The sequence below is a fragment of the Gorilla gorilla genome, chromosome 1, assembly GCF_029281585.2.
Source record: "Gorilla gorilla gorilla isolate KB3781 chromosome 1, NHGRI_mGorGor1-v2.1_pri, whole genome shotgun sequence".
In the NCBI taxonomy this organism is placed as follows: Eukaryota; Metazoa; Chordata; class Mammalia; order Primates; family Hominidae; genus Gorilla; species Gorilla gorilla.
The window spans coordinates 232,365,558-232,390,043 of record NC_073224.2 but is presented as its reverse complement, the minus strand read 5'-3'; the positions used below and the strand labels follow the sequence as shown (position 1 = coordinate 232,390,043).

Genomic DNA, 24,486 nt, shown 5'->3' with positions numbered 1-24,486 from the left:
CTGGAAGGCGGAGGTTGCAGTGAGCCCAGATTGTGCCACTGCGCTCCAGCCTGGGCAACAGAGTGAGAGTCCATCTCAAAAAAAGAAAGAAAGAAGGAAAGAAAGAGAAAGAAAGAAAGAAAGAGAAAGAAAGAAAGAAAGAAAGAAAGAAGAAGAGAAGAGAAGAGGGAGGGAGGGAGGGAGGGACGGAAGGAAGGAAGGAAGGAAGGAAAGGGAAGAAGGGATGGAGGGAGGAAGGGAGGAAGGAGGGGAAAAAAGAGAAAGAGAGAGAGGCAAGAAAAAAGAAGGAAAGAAAGAAGAAAAAGAAAGAAAGAAAGAGAGAGAAAGAAAGAGAAAGAAAGAGAGAGAGAGAAAGCAAGAAAGTAAGAAAGAATGAAAGAAAGAGAGAGAAAGAACGGGTTGGTGTGGTGGCTTGCACCTGTAATCCCAGCACTCTGGGAGGCTGAGGCGGGCAGATTACCTGGGTTTGAGACCAGCCTGGCCAACATGGTGAAACCCCGTCTCTACTGAAAATACAAAAATTAGCCGGGCATGGTGGCAGGTGCCTGTAATCCCAGCTACTTGGGAGGCTGAAGCAGGAGAATCGCTTGAACCCGGAAGGCGGAGGTTGTAGTGAGCCGAGATCGCACCATTGCACTCCAGCCTGGGGGACGAGAGCGAGACTCTGTTTCAAAAAAAAAAAAAAAAAAAAAAAAGAAGAGAGAAAGAACAACCATTTTGCTGTTAGGTGGAAATCAGATTGTGAGGGCTTCTGACAAACTCTTGACTTGCCTGGTTAACAATGTCAAGTCTCCCAGGGACTGGCCACCGTGTGGAGGGGCCGTTAGCCAAGCAGAAATGATAGCAACCTGGAAGTTAGCAGCTATGTAATCTGAGGGTTTGTTCCGAGAAGGATAACATGGACAGGGCTGGGTGTGTTTTGAAATCTTCAGCATGGGAGACTTCAAAAGGCATGTGATTCTGAGATGTGCATCTCAAAAGGGGAGATCCAGGCCAGGCGTGGTGACTCACGCCTGTAATCCCAGCACTTTAGGAGGCCAAGGTGGGCAGATCACAAGGTCGGGAGTTCGAGACCAGCCTGACCAATATGGAGAAACCCCATCTCTACTAAAAATACAAAATTAGCCGGACGTGGTGGCACATGCCTGTAATCCCAGCTACTCAGGAGGCTGAGGCAGGAGAATCGCTTGAACCCGGGAGGTGGAGGTTGCAGTGAGCTGATATCGCGCCATTGCACTCCAGCCTAGGCAACAAGAACAAAACTCTGCCTCAAAAAAAAAAAAAAAAAAAAAAGGGAGATCCATTCAGAAAAGTTGAAATTCTGATTGTGTAATTACACATAACTTCTTTCCAATGAGGGAAAAATCATCAGTGACTGACTGTAAACACATTCCAGAGAGAGGAGAGCTGAGATTTTTAAGGGATAGGTTACTAGAAAGGAAAGAATGGTACCTAAACATGGACAAATACAAGAAACGGATAGACATCTCAGAAGAATCATCTCAGGAATCAAAAGCACAATAGAATAATTCAGGACAACATAAAGGCAAGAAGGGAGGGAGGGCCGGTGGGGACAAAGGTGCAGTGTTGTGGGGAGGTGTGGGGAAAGGAGATTTCCTCTTCTCGTGATTTGTTTCTGCATTTGTATCAGTGGAGATCTTTGGGCAAACATGGCGCGTGTCGCCATTTACAATGAGTGAGCCACAAACCTGCCCCAGTGGAGAGCAGGTCACCTGTCATATAGGCAACTGAATGGACAGCCAGGAGACTTCACTATCTGCAGCTCCCCACCCTCCAACACACACACCTGATGCCAGGTGACGATGCAGGTATTACAGTGCGCTGTCAGACAGACATGTGGAAAATAGCAAGACCACAGGCTTTCCCTAAGGAGGGTTTGCCTTTTTTTTTTTAATTTTTATTATTATTTTTTTCAAGACAGAGTCTTGCTCTGTCACCCAGGCTGGAATGCAGTGGCACGATCTTGGCTCACTACAACCTCTGCCTCCCTGGTTCAAGCAATTCTCCTGCCTCAGCCTCCCAAGTAGCTGGGACTACAGGCGCCCGCCACCATGCCAGCTTTTTTTTTTTTTTTTTTTTTTTTGTATTTTTAGAGAGATGGGGTTTCACCATGTTGGCAAGGCTGGTCTCAAACTGCTGACCTTGCGATCCGCCTGCCTCGGACTCCCAAAGTGCTAGGATTACAGGCTGGAGCCACTGCGCCTGGCCATGCTGTTTATTTTTGGAGTCCCAATATCGGTTGTGGCTGCCTCTGTGAGTTGGAAGCTGTGTTAGGAGGCAGCCCTCACCTCCCTGAACAGAAGTCTAAGGAGACTGCACTCTCCTCCCTGGTGGCCAGGGAGTGAGGCATGGCTCTGAGACCTGGTGGATCGATGCGCTTGACTGCACAGGTGGATGCAGGGACTGTTGAGGATTTTGCCCATGGAGGTTTTGCAGGCAGCAGCATTGCTACCACACTGTCCCTCAGATGTGCACAGCCCAGACCTTGTCTCCTGCAGCTGATCTCCCTTGATCCCTGCCTGGTTTTTCTTTCTTTGTTTAACACTTTTTATTTTGAAATAATTGTAAATTCGTGGCTAGGCACGGTGGCTCACGCCTGTAATCCCAGCACTTTGGGAAGCCGAGGGGGGTGGCTCACCTGAGGTCAGGAGTTCAAGACCAGCCTGGCCAACATGGCGAAACCCTGTTTCTACTAAAAATACAAATATTAGCTGGGCATGGTGGTGGGTGCCTGTAATCCCAGCTACTCGGGAGGGTGAGGCAGGAGAATTGCTTGAACCCGGGAGGCAGAGGTTGCAGTGAGCCGAGTTGTGCCACCGCACTCCAGCCTTGGTGACAGAGCGAGACTCTGTCTCAAATAAATACATAAATAAATAAAAAGATATAAATTCACAGGAGGTTACAAGGATCATACAGAGAGTTCCTGCGTGGCCATAACTTCCCCCAGTGGATGTATCTCACATAGATATAGCGCAATACAAGGACCAGAAAAAGGGCCTGTATTTTGTGTGTATAGCCCTGGCTGTCTTTAAAGCCTGGCTCGGGGACTTACTACTGGTTGATGCGCCATCCAATATCCTTCCAATAAATTGTCATTCTATCTAAATTAGCCAGAGTCCATTTTGCCCTCTGTCACTAGGAGCCGTGAGTGGTCTGGTTAGGACTGGAAAGGTTAATACAACCTGGAAGTCTGGAGACCTCACAGCATCACTAAGGAATGGAGAGTGGGAAAGTGGGCTCCTAGACCCAAACCTCAGGCCGGGGGGGACGGTAAGACAAGAAGCTGAAGCGGAAGTTCATGAAGGATGCGTCTGGACTTTCCTCCGTGAGCAGGGGGACCTGTCAGAGGTTTCCGAGATGGGGCTGACAAGATCAAAGAGCCTCTGGCCGCAGAGCGAGGGCTGGGTTGGAAGCGTGGGATTGGGAATTGATGATAAATCGTCCAGAGACACGGACAGGGCATGAGAGGAGGGGATGATTTAGGAATGATTCAGAGGTAGACCTGGCAGGTCTGGGACTTGGTTAGGAGGAGGAAGAAGAGGGAGGAGGAAGACGAAAAGGAGGAGGGCGGGTGGAAGGGGCTAAAGGGTTTTGAGTCACAGACTCCAGCTTCATCTTCACTGCAGACTAAATGATCGAATTTCAAGGCTTCCAGGAAATGGAAGGCCACTCCTCCAGAGACCTTGGGCCCGGCTTTATCAGCGGCAGCACAGTGTGGGTTCAGAACTTGCTTATTAGACGGGATTCTTTCCCTCCTGTGGAACTGAAAGACTCATTCGGGCGGTGTACCGCTGCCTCTGTGTGTGTGTGCGCTGTCTTTGGAGCCGGGGGTTTGGTGGGATCTGCTGAGGTTTGCCAGCCCTGGTGATAATCCCCTTTTCCTCCATGTGGGTTCTTAACAGTAATGATGATATCTAACATTTCTGAAGCGGTTCCTCTGTGCCACACACTTTGCTAAGTGCCTCCACGCCTTTCAACTTCTATTTAATCATCGCTGTTCTAGGAGGCAGGTACTGTGTGTGATTGCCCGTTTTCCACTGCAGTATGGGAATCAGGCAGACTGAGACCAAAGCATCACTTTCTTTATCATCTTTAAATGACACCAAAATAATTCTACATATTTATGGGATACAGTGTGATGTTTTAATACGTGCATACAATGTATAGTGATCAAATCAGCGTAATTAACCATCACCTCACACATTGATCATTTCTTTGTGTTGGGAAACTTCGCAACGAAACGTCGTTTTTATTTATTTATTTATTCATTACTTATTTTTTGAGATGGAGTTTTGCTCTCGTTGCCCAGGCTGGAGGGCAATGGCACAATCTCGGCTCACTGCAACCTCCAACTCCCAGGTTCAAGCGATTATCCTGCCTCAGCCTCCGGAGTAGCTGGGATTACAGGTGCCCGCCACCATGCCCAGCTGATTTTTGTATTTTTAGTAGAGACAATGTTTCTCGATGTTGGTCAGGCTGGTCTGAACTCCTGACCTCAGGTGATCCACCTGAGGTGGATATATATTGATCCACCTGAGGTGGATATATATACACACACACATATACATATATATACACACACACATATATATACATATATGTATATATGTGTATATATATGTATATATACACATATACATATGTGTGTGTGTGTATATATATATATATTTTTTTTTTTTTTTTTTTGAGACCAAGTTTCGCTCTTGTCACGCAGGCTGGAGCGTAGTGGTGCGATCTCGGCTCACTGCAACCTCCGTCCCCTGGGTTCAAGCAATTCTCCTGCCTCAGCCTCCCGAGTAGCTGGGATTACAGGCATGCGCCACCATGACCAACTAATTTTGTATTTTTAGTAGAGACGGGGTTTCTCCATGTTGGTCAGGCTGGTCTCAAACTCCCAACCTCAGGTGATCCACCCGCCTCGGCCTCTTGAAGTGCTGGGATTACAGGCGTGAGCCACTGCGCCTGGCAGAAGGGAAATTTAAAACCAATTAGGGAAAAACAACATCGGGCCTTACTGTGAAGACAGTTTCCTGTCCGCTCTGATCACTGAGGAGTGGAGTGGGCAGAGCTCACATAGGGAGGGGGCCCAGTCCCTTCTCCAAGATACATTTTTTTTTTTTTTTTAGACGGAGTCTTGCTCTTGTCCCCCAGGCTGGAGTGCAATGGTGTGATCTCGGCTCACTGCAACCTCTGCCTCCCAGGTTCAAAGTGCTGGGATGACAGGCGTGATCCACTGCGCCCGGCGGTCTCACTTTGTTGCCCAGACCGGAGTGCACTGGCGCAATCTTGGCTCACTGCAGCCTCTGCCTCTCGGATTCCAGCGATTCTCCTGCGTCAGCCTCCCAAGTAGCTGGGAATACAGGTGCCCACCACCATGCCTGGCTAATTTTGTATTTTTAGTAGTGATGGGGCTTCATTATGTTGCCCAGGCTGGTCTCGAACTCCTGGCTCAAGTGATCCTTCCACCTCGGCCTCCCAAAGTGCTGGGATTATAGGCGTGAGCCACCACCGCACCTGGCAGAGATGCATTGATCAGGGTATCAGCCCAGTCTTAGGGAAAGAGTAAGGGTAGAGAGAAGTCACCAGGGTCTCCCAGCCCAGGACCCCACCTGGAGATGCCTCCCTAGCTAGGGACAAAGAAGGGCTGACGTTTTTGTGAGGCTGGTAACGGTGCTTTGCCAACGAGATGAAGACAGTGTTGATGGAAGGAGAGGAGGGTCCCAGGGTCGGAAGCTACAAGGACCAGAGGGTATGAGGTCTGGGGAGGTGATCAAAAGCCTTCACAGCAATAACAGTGAAGAAGAAGGGACAGAAATGCAAGTTGTTAAGGAGGCAGGATGAACGAGGCTTGGTTTGACCCCTGAGAGGTGGGGGTGATGGTGACTCGTGGGGTCATGGGCTGCTCACTGAGATCCAAACAGACAGGGTGGAGAGAAAGAATGAAATCAGTTTTGAATGTAGCCGTTTGGCCCCCTGGGTCACAGGGGAGAGATACTTACTAGAAATGCACATTGAATCACCCCATGTTCATGCAGCAAATATTTATCACACATCTGATATATGCCAGGAGCTCTCCTAAGTGCTGCGGATGTCTCCGGAGAAAGACAACTGAGCTGATTCCTGCCTGCAGGGGGTTTGGAATCCAGTGGGGGAGACCGACATACAACCGCCATATATATAAGTAAATAAGTGATGATAAACTACTCTAGGTGCCATGAGAGAGAAACCACAGGCTCGTGAAGGGTGTCTAATGGAGAGGAGGCGACCATTGCAAGGGGAGGCAAAGACACTCCAGGCAGAAGAGAGGACTCAGACTGCACAGGCAAGGGCCCTGTGGCGGAAAGAGGATGGTTTGCTGGGCACTGTGGCTCAAGCCTGTAATCCCAGCACTTTGGGAGACTGAGCTGGGCAGATCATTTGAGGTCAGGAGTTCAAGACCAGCCTGGCCAACATGGTAAAACCCCATTTCTACTAAAAATGCAGAAATTAGCTGGGCATGGTGGCATGCACCTGTAATCCCAGCTACTTGGGAGGCTGAGGCAGGACAGTCGCTTGAACCCAGGAGGCAGAGGTTGCAGTGAGCTGAGATCACGCCACTACACTCCAACCTGGGCGACGGAGTGAGACTCCATCTCAAATAAATAAATAAATAAATAAATAAATAAATAAATAAATAAATAAATAAAGCATTCATGCAAGGAATGAGAGGAGGCTCCTGAAAGAGTTCAGCTGAGAAATTCCAGTGACGTGGACTAGAGCAATGGCCATGGAGAGAGAGACAGGAGGGATTTGAACAATGCTGTATTTTGGAGCTATAATCAATAAGCCGTAGCGATGAACTGAATTTGGGGAGTCAGGGAGAAGAAGAAACAGCAGGACCCTGAAGGGAGCTGCTCAGCTCACGGAGAGAGGGGCCAGGTGCAGGCAGGAGTTGCCAGCCGTGCCTGGGCCACCCTGCCAGGCCATGAGACATGCAGGCTAGGTGTCAAACAGCTGATTGGAGTCAGGGGTCTGGAGTGTGGACTAGATGTCAGGGACACAGGGAGAAATTTGGAAACCATCCACTTACTGTCGCTGGTTAAAGTCATAGGCATGAGGGGACAAAAAACTCTTTCTCTCTCTCTTTCTTTCTTTCTTTCTTTCTTTCCTTCCTTCCTTCCTTCCTTCTTTCCCTCCCTTCCTCCCTCCCTTCCTTCCTTCCTTCCTTCCTCCCTCCCTCCCTCCCTCCCCAGCTCTCTCTCTCTCTTTCTCTTTCTCTCTTCCTCTCTCTCTCTCTCTCTCTTTTTTCTTTCTTCAGGGTCTTACTCTGTCGTCCGGGCTGGAGTGCAGTGGCACTGGGCTTAAGCAACCCTCCCACCTCAGTCTCCCAAGTAGCTGGGATTGCAGACATGCACCACCATGCCCAACTAATTTTCGTATATTTTTATAGAGACAGGGTCTCACCTTATTGCCCAGGCTGGTCTTGAGCTCCTGGGCTCAAGCAATCCACTCACCTAGGCTTCTCCTAGTGCTGGGATTACAGGTGTGAGCCACCAAGCCTAGTCAACTTTTTTTTTTCTTTTAGTGACAGTGTCTTTCTCTGCCTCCCAGGCTGGAGTGCGGTGGTGCCATCATAGTTCATTGTATTCTTGAACTCCTGGGCTCAAGCAATCATCTGCCTCAGCCTCCTGAGTAGTTGGGACTTCAGGCGTGCACCACCACACCAGGCTAATGTTTTTTTAAGTTTTCTAGAGATGGGCTCTCACTAGGTTGCCCTGGCTGGTTTCAAACTCCTGGCCTCAAGCAATCCTCCTGCCTCAGCCTCCCAAAGTGCTGGGATTACAGGTGTGAAAGCCACTGTACCCATCTGAATTTTTAGAGCAATCAGAGAAGGGAGCCCAGGACACGGGCCTGTCGGTGGGGGTGGGGGCCCTGCTTTTGTAGAGAATAGGGTAGGGGGGTCTCTGGGGAATGGGGCTGGAGGTGGTGGTTGAAACAATGTGTGAGAGAGATTTCTTAGAGTGAAGGCTGGGTGTGGTGGTGGTGGGCATCCTGCAGAAAAGGAGAGGATGCCTCTAAATACTTGCAGGGAGACCATGTGTAAGAGTGTGGACTCGGCCGGGTTTGGTGGTTCACACCTATAATCCCAGCACTTCAAGAGGCCAAGGCGGGTGGATCACCTGAGGCCAGGAGTTTGAGACCAGCCTGGCCAAGATGGCGAAACCCCGTCTCTACTAAAAACACAAAAAGTTAGCCAGGCGTGGTGGCAGGCGCCTGTAATTCCAGCTACTCGGGAGGCTGAGGCAGGAGAATTGCTTGAACCTGGGAGGCAGAGGTTGCAATGAGCTGAGACTGCGCCATTGCACTCCAGCCTGGGCAACAAGAGCAAAAATTCCATCACACACACACACACAAAAGAGTGTGGACTTATTTTGTCCGTACTTGCGGTATGATTTTTGGCTTAACACAAGGAAAATTTGCCCAAATCCAGAGCAATGCAGAGCTGGCCAAAATGATCTACAGGGAATTCAGCTTCAGATGGGCACTTGGGAGAGATAATCTTTTTGTTTTTGTTTATTATTATTATTTACTTTGAGACCGTGTTATGAGAGTGGCTAATTTTTGTATTTTTGGTAGACATGGAGTTTCACCATGTTGCCCAGGCTGGTCTCAAACTCCTGGGCTCAAATCATCCGCCAGCCTTGGCATCCCAAAGTGCTGGAATTACAGGCGTAAGCCACAGCGCCCTGCCCTGGGGGAGATCGTCTTTCAACCTTGAGATTTTATTGTTATTGCAGTTCTAGCTTCAGTTCGAAACAAAGAAAAAAAGAATTTGCTTTGTGTCAAAACTAGCTTTTTAATGAAAATGTAAGTAACTAAATCCAGTTATTTGATACATTAATTGAACTCCGATGGTGCTGGGCACTGGGATGTGATGGTGAACAGCCGCAGGCAAAGCCACCTGTGGCCCTTATGGAATCTGGGGATGGATACTTCGGTTCCCGCCTGTATGTGCATATTTGCTTTTTATCCAGGAAGTGCAGTCTACCGTCATTTCCATATCTTCTATTGGTCACTGGAGTGCAGCAGAAAGATCCGTGTTGAAAAAAGGGAATGAATCAGTTCAACAACACATCAGAGATGAAACATCTGGTCACCAGCATGTACGACATTATTCGAAAGTTGAATAGATGAGTAACTGTCCCACTTTCTCAAGAGAACTTCCCTTTTCATCAAAAGAAAAACACATTCCACGTATTCAGCACTGATAGAAGCCGCAGTGATGAGGGTAGTGATGTGGGATATTCGGTACTGAGTAATCTACAGTACAGACGCTGCATTCGTCCTGCCCGGACACTGCCTCGAAGCCACATGTCTGCGCCAAAGGAGGCGGCATCAACAAAATCAAAGGCGTATGATGCAGCTCGTTAGTAATCCGTCGAGTCCCTGTCTCAAAACATCTCACTCCTATTCCTATTCTACGCCTTTCCCCACTCAGAAAGTGCCAGGGATTTATTAACCTTTGTTATTCCTTCATCAAATATTTATACAGGGCTTCTGGGTGCAGACTCGGAACTGGGCACCAGGTGAATGGGGGTTGGGGGGAGGGCTAGACAGACAGGTCCAGGCCCCAGGAGGTAGGGGACGGTCAGGCAGGATTCTCTGAGTGAAAAGAATAGAGATCAAGGCAGCTATGGGAATGAGAAGGGAGGCTGACTCGGGAGGACTCGGAAAGCCTGTAGAATGGAAGGCAAGGGTGATGGAAGATGGGGGGATGGGCAGGCGTGAGGGGGAGGGGTATGCAGGTGGAGGCAAGGAGGGATGGGCCGTCAAAGAGCAGCAGTCCAAGGGAAGTCTCTTCTGGGCACCACCTTTGAAATAAATCTGCTCCAATGGTTTTGTTGTTGCTGTAAACTTTTTTTTTTTTTTTTTTGAGACGCAGTCTCCCTCTGCTGCCCAGGCTGGAGTGCAGTGGTAGATCTCGGCACATTGCAACATCCGCCTCCCCTGTTCAAGCGACTCTCATGCCTCAGGCTTCCAAATAGCTGGGATTACAGGTATGCGCCACCACGCCCAGCTAATTTTTGTATTTTTAGTAGCTAATTTTTGTATTTTCAGGCTGGTCTCAAACTCCTGACCTCAGGTGATCTGCTTGCCTCGGATCCCCAAAGTGCTGGCATTACAGGCCAGAGCCACGGCGCCGGCCTGTTGTAAATTCTAATGCCACCTGCACTCTAGGGTCAAATTCCAGAGGGGAGTTGTCTGAATGGCCTGGTTTTGTCACACCCTCTAGAAGAGGGGACACATTGGCTGACACTATATAATGAGGAGCAGGCCATTCTCCGAGGAAAATCCATTCTGTTTCGGGGGGGAGGCTTGATAAAGGCCATGGAGGAAGAGGGAGGCACATCTACTTGTTTTTCATTGTTGTTTGTTTTTTTATGAGATGGAGTCTTGCTCTGTCACCCAGGCTGGATTGCGGTGGTGTGATCTAAAGTGCTGGGATTACAGGCCTGAGCCACCGCCCCTGCGTGGCCCCATCTACTTGTAGAGGGGGATTGAAGGCGGGGGAAGAGGAGGTGGGGGATTTGTCCAGCAAAGGATGCAGCAAATGCCCAGCCCCAGGGAGGAGCCTGTCCTGGGGAGCGACAGCCTGAAGGCCTCCAAGTGGGGAGGGCGCTGGAGGAGGGGCCTGAGAGGCAGGCCTTGATGAATTGTTTGGATTTTTTTCTAAGTGCATTGGAAGCCACAGGAAGATTTTTTTTTTTTTTTTTTTTTGGATGGAGTCTCGCTCTGTCGCCCAGGTTGGAGTGCAATGTGCCATCTCGGCTCACTGCAACCTTCGCCTCCCGGTTTCAAGTGATTCTCCAGCCTCAGCCCCCCGAGCAGCTGGGAATACAGGTGCGTGCCACCACCCCCGAGTAATTTTTTGTATTTTTAGTAGAGACAGAGTTTCATTGTGTTAGCCAGGATGGTCTTGATCTCCTGACCTCGTGATCCGCCCACCTCAGCCTCCCAAAGTGCTGGGATTACACGCATGATTACAGGCCAGCCATAGGAAGATCTTTAGAAGGAAAACAGCTGCCCCAAGTGGTGGCTCGCACCTGAATTTCAGCACTTTGGAAGCTGGAGGTAGGAGCATTGCTTGGGCCCAGCGGTTGGATGTGGGGGATGGGTGGGGGGAAGTAATAGAAAGAATAACATGATCTGATTTTCTCTTTTATTTATTTATTTATTTATTTTGAGACAGGGTCTCACACTATTGCCCAGAATGGAGTGCAGTGGCAGGATCTCAGCTCACTGCAACCTCCACCTCCCGGGTTCAAGACATTCTTCATGCTTCAGCTTCCCAAGTAGCTGGGACTACAGGCACACACACCACCATGCCCAGCTAATTTTTGTACTTTTAGTAGAGACAGAGTTTCTCCCTGTTGGCCAGGCTGGGCTCGAACTCCTGACCTCAGGTGATACACCTGCCTCAGCCTCCCAAAGTGCTGGGATTACAGGCGTGAGCCACCGTGCCTGGCCTGATTTTCTGTTTTTTCTTTTCTTTTTTTTTTTTTTTTTTTTGAGATGGAGTCTTGCTCTGTCACCCAAGCTGCAGTGCAGTGGCGCTATCTCGGCTCACTGCAAGCTCCGCCTCCCGGGTTCGCGCCATTCTCCTGCCTCAGCCTCCCAAGTAGCTGGGACTACAGGCGCCCACCACCACACCCGGCTAATTTTTTGTATTTTTAGTAGAGACGGGGTTTCACCGTGTTAGCCAGGATGGTCTCGATCTCCTGACCTTGTGATCCGCCCATCTCGGCCTCCCGAAGTGCTGGGATTACAGCGTGAGCCGCCGCGCCTGGCCTGATTTTCTTTTTTTTTTCTTTTTTTTGAGTTGGAGTCTCGTTCTGTCACCCAAGCTGCAGTGCAGTGGCGCGATCTCGGCTCACTGCAAGCTCCGCCTCCTGGGTTCCGCCATTCTCCTGCCTCAGCCTCCCGAGTAGCTGGGACTACAGGTGCCCACCACCACACCTGGCTAATTTTTTGTATTTTTAGTAGAGACAGGGTTTCACCGTGTTAGCCAGGATGGTCTCGATCTCCTGACCTTGTGATCCACCCGCCTCGGCCTTCCGAAGTGCTGGGATTACAGCGTGAGCCACCGCGCCCGGCCAGATTTTCTTTTTGAAAGATTCCTCTGGCTGCAGGGTGGAGGGTACACTGGCGAGAGCAGTTAACAGAGTAAATGCGCTATGAGGGCTCAAGCAGCCTCTGGACCGTGGCTGACGATGGAGCATGAGGTAGAGGTGGGAGGGTCAGTTATTTTAGGAAGGAGAAAACCAGCATCGCAAACACAGGAGACACAGGGCAGGCTGAGAAGTCCTTCAGCATAAGGAAAAGCAAGCAGATTCCATGGATCCAAGTCCAAGACCCACGCCGTCCTTGAAGGAAGGGAGGAGCCCGGGGTGCCAGGCACCCAAGTAGGCAGGCAGGCAGTGGAGACAGGACAGAGCAGCAGCCACTGCACGCCTAGATAAATAAGTAGGTCCGAAGTCTACAGAGGCTATGACAGCCCAGGAGCAACCACAGGTCCACAGGAAAAGCACAGGAAGGAGAGCTGTCTGCTCTGTGTGCCTTTGGTTTTGTCTTCTTGCCAGGAAGGAAGGAAGAAGCAAAGACCAGCATGACCTGGCGGATGTTGGCTGAAGCAAGTACAGGTCTTCAGCGAAGAGCACGGCAGTCTCTGGAAAGGGGTGTGGGATAGAAAATGGAGTTCAAAACTAGGAATGCTTCCTATTTATCCTATAGACACTGCGGCACACATGCATAAAGACATAGATCCCAGAACGTTCATTAAGGCATCATTTGTGGCCGGGCGCGGTGGCTCATGCCTGTAATCCCGGCACTTTGGGAGGCCAAGGTGGGCGATCACCTGAGGTCAGGAGTTGGAGACCAGCCTGGCCAACATGGTAAAACCCTGTCTCTACTAAAAAAAAAAAAAAAAAAAAAAAAAAAAAAAAAAAATACAAGCTGGGCGCAGTGACTCACGCCTGTAATCCCAGCACTTTGGGAGGCCGAGGCGGGCAGATCACGAGGTCAAGAGTTTCGAGATCAGCCTGACCAACATGGTAAAACTCTGTCTCTACTAAAGATAGAAAAAATTAGCCGGGCAAGGTAGCGCGCGCCTGTAATCTCATCAACTCGGGAGGCTGAGGTAGGAGAATCGCTTGAACTCAGGAGGCGGAGGTTGCAGTGAGCCAAGATCACACCACTGCACTCCAGCCTGGGCAACAGAGTGAGATTCCGTCTCAAACAAAGAAACAAGCAAACAAAGGCATCATTTGTAACACAAGACAAGCGGACTGATAAAACACGTAAGGAAACCGCCTCAATGAACATGAATATGGAATTGGTTAAACACATCAGGGGGCATCTGTACAGTGGAACAGTGCAGCCATTAAAAAGAATGAAGCTGACCTATGTAATATCCAAGATACTTTATTTATTTATTTATTTTTTTTTTTTTAGACAGAGTCTCGCTGTGTCGGCCAGGCTGGAGTGTGGTGGCACGATCTCGGCTAACTGCAACCTCCGTCTCCCGGGCTCAAGCAATTCTCCTGCCTCAGCCTCCTGAGTAGTTGGGATTACAGGCACGAGCCACCACGCCTGGCTAATTTTGTTTGTATTTTTTTAGTAGAGATGAGTTTCACCATGTTGGTCAGGCTGGTCTCCAACTCCCGACCTCAGGTAATCCACCCACCTCAGACTCCCAAATTGCTGGGATTACAGGCGTGAGCCACTGCACCCAGCACTATTTATTTATTTTTTATTTATTTAAAAAAGGGCCAGGTGTGGTGGCTTATGCCTGTAGTCCCAGCTACTCGGGAGGCTGAGGCAGGGGAATCGCTTGAACCCAGGAGGCGGAGGTTGCAGTGAGCCGAGATCGCACCACTGCACTCCAGCCTGGGTGACAGAGCAAGACTCCATCTAGAAAGAAAGAAAGAGAGAGAGAGAGAGAGAGAGAGGGAGGGAGGGAGGGAGAGAGAGAGAGAGGGAGGGAGGGAGGGAGAGAGAGCGAGAGAGAAGGAAAAAGAAAGAAAGAAAGAAAAAGAAAGAAAGAAAGAAAGAAAGAAAAAGAAAAAAAGAAAGAAAAAGGAAATTGGCTGGGTGTGATAGGAGGGTTTTTTTAATTTATTTTGAGACAGGGTCTCAAAATAAAAATAATAAATTTATATATTTTTTTATTTATTTTGAGACAGGGTCTCACACTATTGCCCAGAATGGAGTGCAGTGGCAGGGCACTCTTGGCTGCACCCTGCAGCCAGGGCAATCTTTCAAAATGAAAATCAGGCCAGACGTAGTGGCTCACGCCTGTAATCCCAGCACTTTGGGAGGCCAAGGCAGGCAGATCACAAGGTCAGGAGATCAAGACCATCCTTGCTAACACGGTGAAACCCTGTCTCTACTAAAAATACAAAAAATTAGCCGGGCATGGTGGCGGGCACCTGTAGTCCCAGCTACTCGGGAGGCTGAGTAATCCCAGCACTTTGGGAGGCCAAGGCAAGTGGATCATCTGAGGGCAATAGTTCGACACCAGCCTGGCCAACATGGCAAAACCCCGTCTCCACTAAAAAAATACAAAAATTAGCCAGGCATGGTGGTGTACGCCTGTAATCCCAGCTACTCGGGAGGCTGAGGCTGGAGAATTGCTTGAACCAGGGAGGCAGAGGTTGAAGTGAGCTGAGATTGCGCCACTGTACTCCAAGCTGGGTGACAGAGCGAGACTCCATCTAAATAAATAAATAAGAACCCAAAAGAGAAATGGGCAAAGGCTATGAACAAGTTCACAAAAAGGAAACCCAAATGACTAATACATAAGAGAAAATGCTCAACCTCAGAATAATAGAGAAATGCAACTTAAAACCGTAATGAGGTCTCACTTTATGTCCATCACATTAGGAGAAATTAAATATCAGAGTTGGAAAGGACAGAAGCAGCCTGAACTCTCATCCATATGAACTCTGTACAACCATTGTGGAGGGCCATTGGCAGTACACAGTCAAGCTGAAGGTAAGCATTCCCCATAACATGGTAATTCCACCTTCTAGAGAATCACTTGTACAGGTGTGTAAGGATGCAGGCACAACAATATTAGACCTAGCTGCATTAGAACCAGCAAAATTTGAAAATAAACTAAATCAGGGCCAGCAAAGCGGACCACAGACCAAAACTTGTCCACTGCCTGTTTCTGTAAACAAAGTTTTATTGGAACACAGCTGCGCCCATTTGTTTGCATATTGTCCAAGGCTGCTTTCCGGGTACAACAGCAGAGTTGAGAGACTGCACAGAGAATGGATGATCTGTAAAGGCTGAAATATTTACAACCTGACTCTTCGCAGAAAACGCTTGAGACCCTTGATCTAAATACTCATCAGGGAATACAGATGCCACTACAAGCAATGAAAATAGTAAACCACAGCTACATATGTCGACATGACTAAATCTCAAAAATAAAATATTTTCAAAAGCAAGTTACAAAATGTTACAGTATGATGCTATTTATATGAAGCCTGAATACATGCACAGAATAGTATGCATGTTTATGGACATGTGTGTTTGTAGTAGGAGAATTAAAATATGTGGTTGGGAGCCGTGGCTCATGCCTGTAATCCTGGCAGTTTGGGAGGCCAAGGTGGGCAGATCACCTGAGGTCAGGAGTTCAAGACCAGCTTGACCAACACGGAGAAAACCCGTCTCTACTAAAAACACAAAATCAGCCGGGCGTGGTGACGCATGCCTATAATCCCAGCTACTCCAGAGACTGAGGCAGGAGAATCGCTTGAACCTGGGAGGTGGAGGTTGCGGTGACCGAGATTGCACCATTGCACTCCAGCCTGGGCAACAAAAACGAAACTCCATCTCAAAAAAAAAAAAAAAAAGAATTAAAATATGCATGGAAATACCAGAAAAACAGTTCCCACTGGGAAGAAAGAGACTAGGACCAGGGATCAGGGAGGGGGTTACATATAAAACTTCGATGGTGTCTTTAATCTTGTTTTTTTTTTAATTACATAATATGCAAATATGGAAAAATGATTTCAGCCGGGTGCGGTGGCTCACACCTGTAATCCTAGCACTTTGGGAGGCTGAGGTGGGCAGTTCACCTGAGGTCAGGAGACCAGCCTGGCCAACATAGTGAAACCCCATTTCTACTAAAAATACAAAAAATTAGCTGAGCGTGGTGGAGCGTGCCTGTAGTCCCAGCTACTCGTGAGGCTGAAATAGGAGAATTGCTGAACCCAGGAGGCGGAGGTTGCAGTGAGCCGAGATTACACCACTGCACTCCAGCCTGGGCAACAGAGTGAGACGAAAGACTCTGTATCAAAAAAAAAAAAAAAAACGGCCGGGCATGGTGGCTCACGCCTGTAATCACTTTGGGAGGCCAAGGTGGGCGGATCACGAGGTCAGGAGTTCAAGACCAGTCTGGCCAACATGGTGAAACCCTACCTCTACTAAAACTACAAAAAAATTAGCCAGGCGTGGAGGCACGTGCCTGCAGTCCCAGCTACTCAGGAGGCTGAGGCAGGAGAATCGCTTGAACCCGGGAGGTGGAGGTTGCAGTGAGCCAAGATCACACCACTACACTCCAGCTTAGGCAACAGAGCGAGACTCTGCCTCAAAAAAAAAAAAAAAAGAACCTGAGGGTTACTTTAGGGGTCTCCCATGTCCATTGCAGTTCTAGAATTCAGTGGCCCATCATCAACTGAGTGGATAAACAAAATGTGGTCTGTCCACACAAGGGAATACTATTTGGCCCTAAAAAGAATAAAGTTCTGGCCAGGCACAGTGGCTCACACCTGTAATCCCAGCACTTTGGGAGGCCGAGGTGGGTGGTTCACCTGAGGTCAGGATTTCAAGACCAGCCTGGCCAACATGGCGAAACCTCATCTGTACTAAAAATACAAAAATTAGCCAGGTGTGGTGGCGGGCGCCTGTAATCCCAGCTACACAGGAGGCTGAGGCAAGAGAATTGCTTGAACCCAGGTAGCGGAGGCTGTAGTGAGCCGAGGTTGCACCACTGCCCTCCAGCCTGGGTGACAGAGAGAGACTCTGCCTCAAAAAAAAAAAGAATAAAGTTCTAACCCATGCTGCCACATGGATGGAATTGGAAGACGTTATACTCAGTGAAAGAAGCCAGATTCAGAGGACCACATCTTGTATGATTCCATTCCCATGAAATCTCCGGAACAGGCAAACCCACACAGATGGAAAATAGATTCGTGGCTGCCAGGGGTTGGGGAGAATGGGAGGGTCCCAGGGATGATGGCTAAGGGGTGAGGGCTTCTCTTTGAGATGATCAAAATGTTCTAAAATTGATTGTGGTGATGGTTGCACAACTATGTGAATATACTAAAAAACCATAGAATTGTACATCTTAAATGAGTAAACTGTATGGTATGCGAATTATATCTCAATAAAGTTGCTAAAAAATAAAAGTCTCCATTTCTCCCCTTGCCCCGCCCCCCAAAAAACACTAAAATTTTAATGGTCCTATATTCATTCTTTGAATGTTCACTCCATGAACCAATGTCCTAGCTAGAATGAATCTCCAAGCTGCTTAGAAGAGTTAGGGACAGCCTGTCAGAAAACTGGGTGTGGGTAATTAACTTCTGCTACACCCAAGGCAATCTTTTCTTTTTGCTTTCTTTTTCTTTTCTTTTCTTTTTTTTTTTTTTTTGAGACGGAGTGTCACTCTGTTGCCCAGGCTGGAGTGCAATGGCGTGATCTCAGTTCACTGCAACCTCCGCCTCCTGGGTTCAAGCAATTCTCCTGCCTCAGTCTCCCGAGCAGCTGGGATTACAGGTGCATTCCAACACGCCTGGATAATTTTTTTTTTTTTTTTTAGTAGAGACGGGGGTTTCACCAGGTTGGTCAGGCTGGTCTCGAACTCCTGACCTCAGGAGATCCACCTGCTCCCGCCTCCCAAAGTGCTGGGATTACAGGCGTAAACCATCGCGCCTGGCCAATCTTTTCAACTGCAGAGATTTGAATATGGGAAAGAGAAAAAGGACTCCAGTTTCCCCAGGGCAGTTTCATTAAGAGACTGTGAGCGGAGAGCTCTACCAATGAAAGTGCAGGCTGGCGGCTCTCTACAGCGAAGGCAGAGGAGGTGAAATTCTGACTCTGGAAACTTGTCATTGTCACCAAATAAATAAATAAAAACGTGGGTAGTGGCCAAGCGCAGTGGCTCATGCCTGTGATCCCAGCACTTTGGGAGGCCGAGGCGGGCAGATCACCTGAAGTCGGGAGTTCGAGATCAGCCTGACCAACATGGAGAAACCCCATCTCTACTAAAAATACAGAAATTAGCTAGGTGTGGTGGCGCATGCCCGTAATCCCAGCTACTCAGGAGACTGAGGCAGGAGAATCGCTTGAATCCGGGGAGGCGGAGATTGCTGTGAGCCGAGATCGCGACATTGCACTCCAGCCTGGACGACACAGCTAGACTCTGTCTCAAAGAAAAAGAAAAAAAAAATGGGATGATTAGATTTTGTGTGTGTGATTTAGTTCTAGTCTAACAGGAGAAAACAGTAGCTTTGGTTGTTTCACAATCAAGTGAGTTTGTTTCCAACTGTAAAAGTGATTTGGTGCCGGATATCAATTTTATGGCCTTTCCCTGGGTGTAATAACTGGAAAATGCCCCAGGAAAACCTGTCGGAAATCTAGAATTGCTCCATATAGATCCTCCTGCCTCTAGGAATGAGAGTTGATGGAGGCTTAGCAAATCATTACATTATTCTGTACTAAAGCCTGATAGATCCATAATAAAAGTTAATGATTAGGTACATACTTTCCGACATTTCAAAAGAGTCTAGACTGAAAATACTGGAAAAAAACCTTTGTATGTTTCGTCTTTAGTATGCCACGGAATAAGATTTTAAAGTGGCTGGACGCGGTGGTTCACGCCTGTAACCCCAGCACATTAGGAGGCTGGTGGATCGCTTGAGCCCAGAAGTTCAAGCAAGGCCAGCCTGGACAACGTGCAAAACTCCGTCTCTACAAAAATTACAAAAACTAGCTGGGCATATTGTCATGCGTCTGTAGTCCCAGCTACTCGGGAGGCTGAGTTGGGAGGATTGCTTGAGTCTGGGGAAGCTGAGCCTGCAGTGAGCTGTGATTGTGCCACTGCACTTGTGCCTGGGTGAAAGAGTGAGGCCCTGTCTCAAAAGACAAAAAAAAAAAAAAAAAAAATTTAAAGCTACTTCAATACCAGCCTAAAGCCACTACAATACCAGCCTAAAGCCATTCGTGGTTTTTTTTTTTTTTCATTTGTCACCCAAACAGTCCCACTTAAGAGAGTTCTTTTTTAATTCATTTTTATTTTTTTATTTTTTTCAGACGGAGTCTTGCTGTGTCGCCCAGGCGGGAGCGCAATGGCGCGATCTCAGCTCACTGCAACCTCTGCCTCCCAGGTTCAAGCGATTCTTCTGCCTCAGCCTCCTGAGTAGCTGGGATTACAGGCATGTGCCACCATGCCTGGGTAATTTTGTATTTTTAGTAGAGATGAGGTTTCACCATGTTGGTCAGGCTGGTCTTGAACTCCTGACCTCAGGTGGTCTGTCCGCCTCAGCCTCCCAAAGTGCTGGGATTATAGGCATGAGCCACTGCACCCAGCTTGTCATGCTCTTTTAACAGGGACCCACAGGAGAAGATACATTTACCATCAAGACTAGACTGCATAATGAAAAAGAATGTTTTACTGAAATGCTGTTATTAAAGGGCTGCATTCCAATATTTTCTGTTTTATTCTATTTTGTTAAAAATATAAATGTTGGGGGCCGGGCCCAATATTGGGAGGCCAAGGTGGGTGGATCTCTTGAGCCCAGGAGTTTGAGACCAGCCTGGCCAACAAAACGAGGCCCCATCTCTACAAAAAATAACTTAAAAAATTAGGTGGGCATAGTGTCATGCTCTAGTAGTCCTAGCTACTCTGGAAGCTGAGGCAAGAGGATCACCTGAGTGCAGGAGTTGGAGGCTGCAGTGAGCTACAGTTGCACCACTGCGCTCCAGCCTGAGTGACAGAGGGGACTCTATCTCCAAAAAAGAAAAAAGGCCGGGCATGGTGACTCATGCCTGTAATCCCACTATTTTGGGAGGCCTGGGTGGGTAGATCACCTAAGGTCAGGAGTTCGAGACCAGTCTGGCCAACATGGTGAAACCCCATCTCTACTAAAAATACAAAAACAAAAAAAAATTAGCCAGGTGTGGTGGCGGGAGCCTGTAGTCCTGGCTACTCGGGAGGCTGAGGCAGGAGAATCGCTTGAACCCGGGAGGCAGAGGTTGCAGGGAGCCAAGATCTCACCACTGTACTCCAGCTTGGCGACAGAGTGAGAATCTGTCTCAAAAATAAATAAACAAATAAGAAAAAAAAGTTATTTGCAGTCCACTAAGTTGGTATGATGACCTACCACTGGGACACAATCAACAGCATACTGGAAAGATAGTACCCTCAGTGAGTCCATTTGAAGTTCTCACCCCTCTCTGATCATCAGGCCTTCACAGGACTGTGGGGCCCCAGCCACCAAGGTCCATGGAAGCCTCATTCCTTGTGTCTAAACGTGTAAACGTTACAAATCAATTTACTACAGTAAATAAAATAAAATGTAAGGACCAATTTTGGGGCTCAGAAGCCAGTACCCCAAAATTTGGCATTTGATATGCTGAGCTGAAGAAGCCTCAAGGTCTCTCTGACCTTCCCACCATCCCAAAGAAACCTCAGCTCTCTTATCTGCCTGAGATCCAGCTCCAGCAAGGAGAACAAGGGTTTCCTCCCCTTCCTGTAAGACCAAAAATGTAACCACACACAAACAGACCCTTTTTCAAGATAGTGACTTTCTCCAAGGATCATTTAAATTCCAAAGAGAACTATCTACAAGTGAATTTCTGTTCCCCGATCAGATCGTTCTTCCTGCAATCATTTACTGCCCCTCAATAGAATTCCTTTTCTCCCAGCTGGGCTCCCATAACCTGTTCTACCAGGATCCAATCCCCTGTTCGTTCTTTCTGTAATCTCAAGATGGTACAGAAGCTTCCGTAGCTTATTAGGAAGTTGCGTCTTCATTCTGAAGCCTCCGTGTATTGTGTTAAATAAACTTGCATGTCTTTTCTTCCATAATCAACCTGGCTCATGCCAGTGATTTTTCAGCAAACCTCTAGGGGACCAAGGGCCTTGGTACCCACACCTACTTTGAACTTGGTGGGGCCAAGAAGTATAAATGGCGCCTTTGGCCCCTGGCCCCACTCTCTGCTCCCCATCTTTGGCTCTGCCCCTACCACCCAACCTGCACTTTGAGCTCTCCTCCTGCCTCTGCCTACAGCTGGCTGCCTCTAGACCACCCCTCTGGCCTGGAAGGGCACAAGCCAGCCCGTCCACCCTCAGAAAGATGGCTTGAGACCATTTGGGTGGGGAATTCTGGGATCTCAGATAAAAAAATAAAACTAGAAGTGGGGCCTGGGCTCCTTGTCCCGTGGGGAGGGGCACGGCCAGTGGAGGGCCAGAGCAAGCCCTCTTAAAGCTTGAGATGCAGGGCAGGGGCCCCACCTGGGGTGCAGGAGGTGAAACAGACATTCCTGGGAGGCACCACCATCTACCCGCCTGCCTTCTCCGCAGGTGCCTGTCCTCTTTTTTCTGTTTTTGAGACAGGGTCTCACTCTGACACCCAGGCTAGAGTGCAGTGGCACTGTTATGGTTCACTGCAGCCTCGACTTCATGGACTCAAGTGATCCTCCCATTTCAGCCTCCTGAGTAGCTGGGACTACAGGGGGCAGGTGCCACCATGGCCAGCTAATTTATTTTGTAGAGATGGGTTTCACAATGTTGCCCAGGCTGATCTTGAACTCCTGGGCTCAAGCAATCCTCCCACCTTGGCCTCCAAAATTGCTGGGATTACCAGTCTGAGCCACTGAACCTGATTGAAAAATAGTTTTAAATAACTTAGTGTGTAACATTCATAGCCTAATTCATAATATTTAGATATAAAAGGCCAGCTCTGATATCTAAGAGGAAAGCCAAGTGGCTAGGATTCTCTTATGCATCCTTGGCACAGCTAACCTGTCCTTATCGGATGCCTTGATGGCTGAAACCCCTGGTGCCCTTTTGGAGAGCGAGAGTAAATTATCTAAAAGTATGAAGAAGAAAATGAAAATAAATCACAGTGCCACCTCCCATAAATAGCTACTGCTAATACCTCAGACCATCGTTCTGGTTTTTTTCCATGTATATCTGTATGCCTCTATCTATACATTCAAATAAATCATTTTGCAGAATTTAAGAGCATACTAATCGTTGCCTCTTTCACTTAAATGTGTTGTGAGCATTTCCACGTATTAAATGTTTTTCTAAGCCTGAGTCATGAGTATGTTTTAAACCTCTAATAAGTTTTTCCAAATTGCACACCAGAAAGAGTGTAGCGCTTTGTGTCAACACCAGCAGTCTTTGAGGACACTTGTATTTGGGCACCTCCCCAACATTGCGTATGAGCCCCTAAGAGAGGGGGAGAGGGCAGGAGCACAGGTTCTGGACACCTGCATTGGCTTAAACCCCAGCTCTGCAACAAACCCCCACGTGACTTTGGGTGAGTGATTACATTTTCCAGCACAGGCATCATCCAGTGTTTTCTATAAAGGTCCAGATTAGAGTTGGTTTCACGAGCTCTCATCTCCAGCACGCACAAGGGCCCCAGGCTTCGAAGGCCCCGAGTTTGCTTTAATGCTCTGCTGTCACTGCTTTAGCATTCTTAACTAATTAATTAATTTTATTTATTTATTTTTGAGACAGAGTCTCACTCCGTTGCCCAGGCTGGAGTGCAGTCACTACAACCTCTGCCTCCTGGGTTCAAGTGATTCTCCTGCCTCAGCCTCCCAAGTAGCTGGGATTACAGGTGCATGCCACCATGCTCAGTTAATTTTTGTATTTTTAGGAGAGACAGATTTCACCATGTTGGCCAGGCTGGTCTCGAACACCCACCCTCAGGTGATCCGCCCACCTCGGCCTCCCAAAGTGCTGGGATTACAGGCATGAGCCACCTCGCCCGGCCACATTTTTAGTTTATAAACAACGCCCCTGCATTTTCATTTTGCACTGAGCTACTACAACTGTGTAGCCAGTTGTGGGCCAGATGGTGTATATTTTCGGCTCTGTGGACCATAGGTCCCTGTTGCAACTACTCAAGTCTGCAGGCAGCGGGAGCAGCAGCCAGGGACAGCAGGTAATGAATGGGCATGGCGGTTCTCCAGTAACATTGCATCTGCAAACACAGCCGGCATCCCGGATTTTGCCAGTGAACCATAGTTTGCTGACTCCTAAACCAGTGCCTCAGTTTCCCCAAAGGTAAAAATAGGGAGAATAATATTGCTTATTTCATAGGGCTGTTCTGAGGAGCAGTCACTGAATGCAAATAAAGCACTTAAACAGTCAGCATTACGTAGTGTTAGCTGTGTTACTGTGTTAGTCTGTTTGCATTGCTGTAAAGGAATACCTGAGGTTGGGAAATTTCTAAAGAAAAGAGGTTTAATTGACTCATGGTTTTTCAGGCTGTACAGGAAGCATGGTGGCCAGCATCTGCTTCTGGTGAGAGCCCCAGGAAAGCTTCCGATCATGATGGAAGGTAAAGGGGGAGTAGATGCATCACACGGCGAGAGCGAGAGAGAGAGGAGAGAGGTGCCACACTCTTTTAAACGACCAGCTCCCCTGTAAACTCAGAGGGAGAACTCGCTGATTACCGCGCCATTCATGAACGATCCGCCCCTGTGATCCAATAGCTCCCCCCAGGCCCCACCTCCAATATTGGAGGCCGCATTTCAACATGAGATTTGGAGGAGACAAACATCCAAACCACATCAATTACTTTTTTTCTTTTTCTTTTTCTTTTTTTTTTTTTTTTTTTTTGAGATGGAGTTTCACTCTTGTTGCCCAGGCTGGAATGCAACAATCTCAGCTCACCATAACCTCTGCTTCCCGGGTTCAGGCGATTCTCCTTCCTCAGCCTCCAGAGTAGCTGGGATTACAGGCATGTGCTACCACACCCAGCTAATTTTGTATTTTTAGTAGAGACGGGGTTTCTCCATGTTGGCCAGGCTGGTCTTGAACTCCCGACCTCAGGTGATCCGCCCACCTCGGCCTCCCAAAGTGCTAGGATTACAGGCGTGAGCCACTGGACCCAGCCATCAATTACCTTTTTTTAAAAAGTATGCCAGGCACGGTGGCTCATGCGGTAATCCCGGCACTTTGGTAGGCCGAGGCGGGTGGATCACCTGAGGTCGGGAGTTCGAGACCAGCCTGGCCAACGTGGAGAAACCCCATCTCTACTCAAAATACAAAATTAGTCGGAAGTGGTGGTGGGCACTTGTAATCTCAACTGCTCGGGAGGCTGAGGCAGGAGAATCGCCTGAACCCAGGAGGTGGAGGTTGCAGTGAGCTGAGATTGCGCCATTACATTCCAG

General features: G+C 48.3%; 1 long non-coding RNA gene across 1 annotated transcript; it reads left to right on the top strand.

Moving 5' to 3' along the window:
* Positions 1-10,375: 10,375 nt before the first annotated feature.
* On the top strand, positions 10,376-19,763 carry LOC109029057 (uncharacterized). The gene is made up of 3 exons (XR_002008052.3): positions 10,376-11,133; positions 14,944-15,054; positions 19,384-19,763. It is a non-coding gene; the product is annotated as an uncharacterized lncRNA (long non-coding RNA).
* Positions 19,764-24,486: the final 4,723 nt, after the last annotated feature.